The following is a 9527-nucleotide window of genomic DNA, read 5'->3' on the forward strand; positions in this document are numbered from 1 at the left end:
GAAAGTAGGCAAATGGAAGAGTTCCACAGGTGTGCAATCTAAGAAAGAAACTTTGTTCATGGAATCTATGTTTATGTTTAGGCACAGATAAAGAGTGGGGGAAATTATTGATAATCGTTTCAGCTAGACGAGTGTTTCTCATGAAAGTTTGGCGAGGTGGACTATAGACTGGAGCTCAGACGAGCACGTACCATGAAAATAACGATAAAGCAAAGACAGGCTGTGAGAAAGAGTTTGCAAGGAAAAGAAAATGGCATCCCCCACTAGGCTACGAAGTCTACTTTTAACTCTGTCAAGGCAGAGAACATGTGTTTGAACAGATACATCGAGATCATTGCCAAGACTGCTGCGAAGAAGGTGGGCTCTCTCTACTTTGCTAGAAAGTTACTTACACTTGAAAATATCCTATACCTCTACAAAGCTACCATTCGCCCATGTATGGCGCATTCTTGTGACATTTGGGCTGGTGCCTCTGCTACTAGCCTCTCGCTCCTGGGCAGGGTTCAAAAGAGAGTCACCAACTTAATAGATCCTGAACTGTCATCTAAGCTTCAGCCACTGTCCCATCAACAAAATATTGCATCCCTCCGCTTGTTTTACAAGTATTTTAATGGTGGATTATCTGACGAACTACAAGCTATTGTATCCCCTTAATGAAAATACCCAGACACACCCAACAAGCAGCAAAGTCCCACCCCTACACAGTAGAGATCCCTAGATGTTTGAAAGCCTTCTATTCTAATAGTTTCTTCCCTAGAACTGCTAGAATATGTGTGTCAGAAACTTTGTGAAAATATTGAATAATTCCACTCTCTGTCTTTCCAAGCTTTTAACTACTCGAAAAATGTAATTTCAACCCCTAATTTTTTTTCAATTAAAGGAGCAAGGACCATGGTTTTCATTTTAAAAAAAGACACAAACAACGTGTTTTTTTTAAAAAAAGGTTTCAACTTCAGACTTTACAGGTAAATTTCTAAAAAACACTACGTTTTTTTTGTTTTAAATTTGATTATATTATTTATCGATCTTTTATCTTCAATTTGTGATATATAACACTTTGATGAGTAAATTATTTATTTACTTTTTAATAGACATTTCAAAATAGGGGCCGTGAATTAATTAGACCCCTTTCTTTCCAAGTTATAACTACTCGAAAAATGTAATTCAACCCCTTTTTTTTTTTTCAATTAAAGGAGCAAGGACCAAGGTTTCATTTAATAAAAAAAACAAAGTGGTTTAAAAGAGGGGTTTTAAACTTCGGATTTTACAGGTAAATTTATAAAAAAACACTACTTTTTTGTTTTAAATTTGGATATATTTTTTATTGATCTTATCTTCAATTTTTGATATATATATAAACTTTGGTGAATAAATTAATTATTTACTTTTTAATAGACATTTCAAAATGGGAGTAGCGTGAATTAAAAAAAAAACGTTTGTCTAAAATATTATATTCGGTTTATTGGAAAGAGCATAAAATTTCAATTGATCCTGAAAATATCGTAAAAATAGAATCAATAGAAAAATTTTGATAGATTTTTAAAGTTTAAAAATTGAAAAATACTGAACTCGTAAAATTCAATTGATTTCATTTCTGTTTTTTTAAATCAAAAATATTTCTATGGCTTTTTATACAACTTTAATAATTTATTTTGGAAGTATAATTCATAAAGAAAATAAATAACCCACTTTTAAAAGAGAAATTACGAGTTTTTTTTTAATATTTTACACACGGTTTCGTGTTAGGGGTGTCAAAAATTCCTACAAAAAGTCTGATACACCTACAGAAGTTCAAGTGTAATGTAAACAAACTCTTTGCTGCTCAACTCCCTACATAGTATCCCTGCAACTTAGGTCCCTGATAGTAGCCCCCTACATCAAAGTGCCGTGTTTTGTATAATTAAAAATAACGGGTAAAACCAAACAGGAGACCCATATAAAAAAGTAAATTTATTGGACTTAAGGAGTCGGAGTCTGATAAAAAAATTCCGACTCCGACTCCTAGTACTCTTAGAAATCCAAATCGAATCAAATTATTGTGTTTATGATAAACATTATGATTTAGCTACATAATAGATAATTGTTGACATAAAACTACATCTAAAAGAAACAAATAAAAAAATCTCTAAAAAAAAAACCCGAAAAACTATGCTGGTTTTGATTGTAAATATTTACAAATTATTTTGTTCTATATTAAGTTTCTGTTAATTAGTGATGCCCAATAAATGAGGGATCACTTTATGTAAACTTTATTGAATAAAATTATCCTTATTCGAAAACCCCAAATATTGAATAAAATATCAAAATTCAAACAATTTTCTAGCGACATATTAGATAAATGTGGACAGAAAAGTATTTGTAAAAAAATTTAAAAAAAAAAACAAATAAAAAAAAAAAACATTTTGTGCTCAGTTGTCTGACAATTCGACAAACTTTTGATCAACTTATTTTGTTTATCGTAAACATTATTATTTTCTCAGAAAAAACGAAAATAAATAAACTCATTTTTGATAAAAAAATCCAAATATCAGATTGAATCGTCTATTATTAGAAAGATTAGGAAGGTGGGGGTGCTCATTTTCAGTTTAATTTATGAAACAAAGGCGTCAGTATTATTTTTTTTTTCATTCTATTTTTCGGAATATTTTTTAATGGCTTTTCAGACGTAATGGCAAACAAAAACTTTATTTTATTTATTTTTTATTAGTAAAACTATGTTGAATTCGATTGTAAACATTTATCAATTATTTTTTCTTTATTAAGTTTCTATTATGTGCTTATCTTATGTAAACGTAATAAAAAGAATCATTTTATGTAAACGAAATAAAAGAATCATTTTATGTAAACGAAATAAAAGAATCATTTTATGTAAACGTAATAAAAGAATCATTTTATGTAAACGTAATAAAAAAATCATTTTATGTAAACGTAATAAAAGAATCATTTTATGTAAACGTAATAAAAGAATCATTTTATGTAAACGAAATAAAAGAATCATTTTATGTAAACGAAATAAAAGAATCATTTTATGTAAACGTAATAAAAAAATCATTTTATGTAAACGTAATAAAAGAATCATTTTATGTAAACGTAATAAAAGAATCATTTTATGTAAACGAAATAAAAGAATCATTTTATGTAAACGTAATAAAAAAATCATTTTATGTAAACGAAATAAAAGAATCATTTTATGTAAACGTAATAAAAGAATTATTATTATTTTAAAAGGTATTAAATGGAATTTTTTAAGCGTAAAAAATAACGTACCTTACATATTGTAAAATTATTTTAATATTTAAATTTTACTTAAATAAACACATTTTGGTCAATGCCAAGTTTCTTTCCAACTCCTTAAAAAAAAAAACTTTAAAATGACGACTTGAATAGATTTTCAGTGATGCTGAAAAAGAATATCACATTTAAATTTGAGACAGATAAGTAGTTTTCATGATATGAAGAAATTACTTTTTCAATAAGTTGGGGACCACTTTCCTATATAAAAGTAACGTGAAATGAGCACCCACTTTTTGGTCACTTAGTAATTTCTTCAGATCATAAAGCAATTTTTAAGTGTTATATTCGTTTTCAGCACCCCCGAAAACCGGCGCTATTTTTTACTAAGAGATTCGTTCATTTTTTTTTTCATTTTCAAATTTGTTTTATATGACCAAATTATTAGGTGACCAGAAGACGGGTGCTTTTTTTACGCTAAATTTATCTAAGACAGTGATATCCACAATACTTTTAAAAAAAAAGTAATTTTTTCATATCATGAAAACTACTTATCTGCCCCAAATTTACATGTGATATTCGTTTTCAGCACCATTGAAAACCTAGAAAAGTCGTCAGTTTAAAGGTTTTTGAGGAGTTGGAAAGAAACTTGACATTGACCCACATGGTCACATTTCATATATATTTTATTCACGAAACCAATATTTTTTATTGGATTGCAATAAAAAAAAAAAAAAACTCATTTTAATATTTAAGATTATTTTAAAGTTGTTGAATAATATTGTTGTAAAGTAAAAAAAAAAAAAACTTACCTTCCATTCCAGGAATTTCATACGAAAAAGAAAATCGTTTTTCTTTTGTGTCCAACGCAGAAAATTTGTTTGTTAGGATTTCTTAATATAATCTTTAGTGAATTGATACAAATTTTGTTTTGTGTATCCAATTCATTAAGCAATTAAATATATGAAAATATAAAAGAATCAAAATTAGAAGATGAAAAACACGCTTTAAACGTGAAATTATTACAAGAAGTAAAACGGTGTAATCATTATTTTGTTCCTCGTGTAAAAGATTGAGCATTTCATTATGATTTGGATTAGTCGAACTACTGTTTACATCCAAGATGAGAACAGTAATCCAAATAATCCAAATATAAAAAAAATGCAAAACTGAATATTTCACATAAACAATTCAAAAAGGAAGGAATCGAACAAATAACGAAGTCAATCAAATAACAAAAACTAGATTTGAACCAACAAGAAACAAAACAATAATCACATGATTACCTTATGAAAATAGCGACTTATTTTTATCAGATTCGATTCCGTTAACTTTACGATGACCTGAACTTATAATTCCAGATTTAAATCTGATGTTTTACATGCAATCAACGACTAACGATGGAAGTGTAGTACCAGTTTCTAGTTTGTTTGTGCATTTTAGCCATGTGTCGCGTTGTCACCATTCTGGCTTTCCTTGTAATGTTTTGCGCCATCCCATGTATTACCTCCTCCTTTGATAAAGAAGTAGTGCAATGTTGTAAAATGACCCCACTCACAGATGGGAATATGGGAAAAATATGCAGAACACAAATCGATACTGAACAACATTCAGATCGCCGTGTAATTTGCTTGCACCCTACTGTCATATTATGAGTTATGTCCCCTTCAGTCAACTCTTTAATATAAAACAATACAAGAGTTGCGTCCCTTGTGGTTAGTAACAATAAATACATGGACTTGCTCCATAGCTTATCATGCTTAAATGTATCTTGTCTTCTGATGCCTTTTTTAATAAGGTTCATCCCATATCATACAATGAAACAAACATAATCGTACATGGTGGCAGCTACGGGGATTTTCTTAAAAAAAAGAAAGAAAAGAAATCCATCCACAAATAGAATGAACGCAAAAGAAAACATCGTGTTGCGCGTAAACGCACGTGATGACGACGACAAGCACCATCTTAAAAAAAAATCGATGCACGAAGTAAGTTCGTCAATTTCATTCAGTCATGTCATTGTTTTGTTTTCTTTGTTTTTTTTTTATTTAAAAAAAGGTGGGTATTAGTATAATACTAATATTAAAAAAAAACAATAATTGAATTAAAGTAAAATGAGTTCTAATGCAAGCGAACCAGTTATGCACTGGGGGTCTGATAAACTATTTGAATCGTTCAGATTCTTCAAGCAACAGTGTGCATTATATTTCTCAGTAAAAAAACATTCCCGTCGAGAAGCAGGTCGACCACATTGTACTGCTGTCTGGTGAGGAAGGGTTACGGCGATATAATGCCTGGACATTTGACGATGATGCTGACCGGACGAACCCGAAGGCAATTTGGCGTAAATTTGAGAAGCGTCTAGAGCCCCAAACCAATTTTCGTATTGCACGTTTCTATCTGCGTGAATATAAACAGAAGAATACGGAAAGCATCGACGACTTCATGGCGAGATGTAAACTACAAGCAAAAAAATGCAGGTTAAGGGATAACCAAGAGACTGAAGAACGTCTCATTGAACAAATGATTACCGGCACTAGACACCCGGAGTTACAAAAACTTCTACTTTTGAAAGGCATGGGGCTTACACTCCAAGAGGCCTTAAATAGTGGTAGAACGCACGAAGCGTCCCTTAACCACATGCGGCAAATGGATGAAATTCGAGGTGATTGTCAGGAAATTAGTGCATTAAAAACAAGCTAATGTCGACGTTGTGGAAATAAACATGAAAAAGAAAAATGTCCAGCCTGGGGCACCACATGCTCAGCGTGTGACAAAAAGAACCACTGGGCGAAAGTCTGCACTAACAAAAAGGAGGGCACAAGAAAATACAGCCAAACAAAAACGACGAACAGCCAAAAGCAGCCGCAAGAAAACAGATACAGAAAGCGGAACAGTGAAATCTGCTCAGTAAAATCTGAGCCCAAGGAGATGTATAGAGAATTTGAGCAGTTAAACTTTAATGCGATTCATCAGGCAAAAGACGAGCGTACTGAAATAATAACGGAACTTAAAATAAAGCTTCCCAATAGAACAGGCACTCGTATACTCAAAGCAAAGGTGGACACAGGTGCAGAAGGGAATACGCTTACTCTAAGAACTTTTCGAAACATGTTTCCCAACAGAGTTTATGACCTAGGACAACCCATTCCAGGCTCCACAAAGAAAGAGCACACGATTCTGACAGCATACAACGGCTCAAACATAATACAGCATGGATCGATCTACATACAATGCGGACACAAAGACAAGTTCAAAACTTTTAAATTCTTTGTTGTCACAACAGAAGGGCCTACAATCATAGGATTACCTTCTCTCAGAGACTTGGAGCTGATAAGCCTCCACTGCACCATTCAACAAAAGAAAGATCCGATTAACTCCGTCATCGAATTAAAAAATGCATATGCAAGTCAGTTCGATCGCATAGGACATTTTAAAAGTGACTACCACATCGTCCTAAAATCTGATCATCCCACAAAACACTGAACACTCATCCTGGAACTCAGAAAGTATCCAGATCCGGTCGTATAATAAGACCACTCAAAAAATTTTCTTATGATAAGAACAGCCCTTAGTTGGACTCTCACACTATTGTACTAGTGTCAACGTTCCTTCCTTATGTAATTTTTATTCTTTTTGTTTTATTTTTTTGGGGGGAAAAGAGGGATGTCATATTATGAGTTATGTCCCCTTCGGTCAACTTTTTAATATAAAACAATACAAGAGTTGCGTCCCTTGTGGTTAGTAAAAATAAATACATGGACTTGCTCCATGGCTTACCACGCTTAAATGTTTCTTGTCTTCTGGTGTCTTTTTTAATAAGGCTCATCCTGTATCATATAATGAAACACACATAATCGGACACCTACTACACACACACACACACACACACACACACACACACACACACACACACACACACACACACACACACACACACATACGCGCGCGCGTATGTGTGTGTGTGTGTGTGTGTGTGTGTGTGTGTGTGTGTGTGTGTGTGTGTGTGTGTGTGTGTGTGTGTAGTAGGTGTCCGATTATGTGTGTGTGTGTGTACATAAAACTGTGTGTGGCGTACTGAGAAAAATATTTTTTCTCAAAAATAAAAGTGAATAAAATTTATTTGTACAAAAATATGTATACATGATTCTAGTGTATAAAATAATTACACATAAAAATTTGGTTATTTTTAATTTGTTTCTGAAAGATCGATAGCAAATTAGCAGAATAAATAATTGGTGTTTTTTTTTTTTTCGTAATTACATTAAAATTGATAAACAAAACCTGTTTTCCTTCTGCCGGTACAAATACAACTTTTAAAAGTATATTTTATATCATTTACATTAATTATAAGCGTTGTTTGCCTAAAATAACTGTTATAGTAAAGCCAGGAACTATGCTATATTATCGATTACCTCGACGACGACGACGACGACGACGACGCAAATTATTCTTTGAGATTAATATATGAAAAAATATATATAGCGTCTATTGGCATTTTTTTAAATTACTGCTCATGTAAGAGAAAATAACTCTTTAGATCATAATTGTTTTTTATTTTTGTTTCATCCGTGCTTTGATATGATAATGGGTGCTTGTACAGTTTAATCAAGACATCAAAAAATAAAAATATTGAAAAAAATATATTGTATGTACTCGTTATGGATTAAAGTTTTCATGAAAAAAGAAATCACTTGATTTGGTCCAGCAGTTATTTTTTATTTTTATTTATTTTTTTGTTTTACGAAGGAAAATTAAATTTTAATGAGATCGATCAGGTAACGGCCATCTTTTTTTTTCGCTTAGGAGAAAGGAACGCCAGGAGAAGATAACTCCAATCATCGCTTAGTTTGTCAAATTTTGACGAGATTATTTTGTTTTGAAACATGAGCAGAAAAAATGCTTAGATATATATTTTTCACTTATTTTACAGAATTTCTGTGTTTTTTAAATCATTTTTTCATTTTGTCATTTGTATAAAGCCACCCCTCCTCGTGTCCCTAAATAGCCAAATGGCGGTGATAGATCGATTACAATAAAAGTTGATTTCCTCTATAAAAAAAGTACTTGATCAAATTAAGTTACTTTTTTTCAGAAAACTTCATTCCATAACGGGTACGTACAATATAATTTTAGTTCCGTTAAGAATTGAGTTATTTTGTGAAAATGTTGGTAAGTTTAAATGATAGTAAATTATTTGTTATGATTGTTGTTATTAGTGAATGAAATGTTGTGATATACTGATATTGGTGAGAATTATGTGGAGGTATTTTAGTTTTTTATTGGTGTTTGTTGGTGGTTAGTATAGAAGTGTGATATAAAAACAGTGGTGCGCGCATAATAAAATATACTTACCTGATGTAGGGGCAACGGTGATCATTAAGGTCGTTCCCCCAGAGCGAGGCCCATCCATTGCACTGCGGTTGGGTTGACCTTTGCGATCGTCCCAAATGTGGATGACTCGGACATGCTATTTCTAAGTGTGGGGTCTGCGTTCGCGCTCACCCCGATAATACAATCAAAATCAGAAATCCTTCCCTACTTCTTCCAAGTACCTCTCACTCGTAGGTTTGTACTCCCTCCGCTTAATCTCTGTAATACCAAGAAATAGGCCATTTCTCTCGACCAGTTTATTATCCACTTCAATTCCAACGTTCTGATTGTATCTAATTTGCATGTAAATGTAATCAACGTTTAATCGTGAGGAATTCGTCTAGCTGTCGTCTACAGCTACTGAAAGTGTCTTCTTTCGATACGCAGTGTGGACATAAGCCATGTTACAAAATTTCTGAACTATTTCTTATGATAATATTAAAATAAATGTAATATTTAATTGTTATTATATGATAATGTAATGTATGATTTCTATTTTGTTTTAGAAACAAAAGATGTTAATTTTTAAACAATGTCTGTTGAATTGGAGAGAAGATTAACCATAGATCAACATGAGAATGACGTACGGCACAGGAAATATTCAAGTTGGGGGAAAAAACTCAAAACCAACAAAATGTTTATAAAAAGGACGATTGATCATTACATGGAAACTTTGTTGATCAAAGATAAACAACGTCCCCACACCTTAAGAACACATAAACTTATCCAAAATGTTAGGAAAAAATCAGACGACATCCAAAAAGATGCATGAGACAAATGGCGAACAAAGCACTAACATCGCAAAGGACGATGTGAAGGATATGTCGAAGTGACCTATTAATGTCATCTTATAAGCTCCAAAAGCGACAGTTCTCTCTGCAGCCACAGTTGCAAAGAAACTCATCAGAAATCGACACTTATCA

General features: G+C 32.1%; 1 non-coding gene across 1 annotated transcript; it reads left to right on the forward strand.

Annotated features, from left to right (window-relative positions):
* Positions 1-8578: 8578 nt before the first annotated feature.
* On the forward strand, positions 8579-8741 carry LOC145271518 (U1 spliceosomal RNA). The gene has a single exon (XR_013865929.1). It is a non-coding gene; the product is annotated as a U1 spliceosomal RNA (small nuclear RNA).
* The last annotated feature ends 786 nt before the right edge of the window (positions 8742-9527 follow it).

Source organism: Euprymna scolopes, chromosome 46 (assembly GCF_053919585.1).
Source record: "Euprymna scolopes isolate OS-2025 chromosome 46, ASM5391958v1, whole genome shotgun sequence".
Lineage (NCBI taxonomy): Eukaryota > Metazoa > Mollusca > Cephalopoda > Sepiida > Sepiolidae > Euprymna > Euprymna scolopes.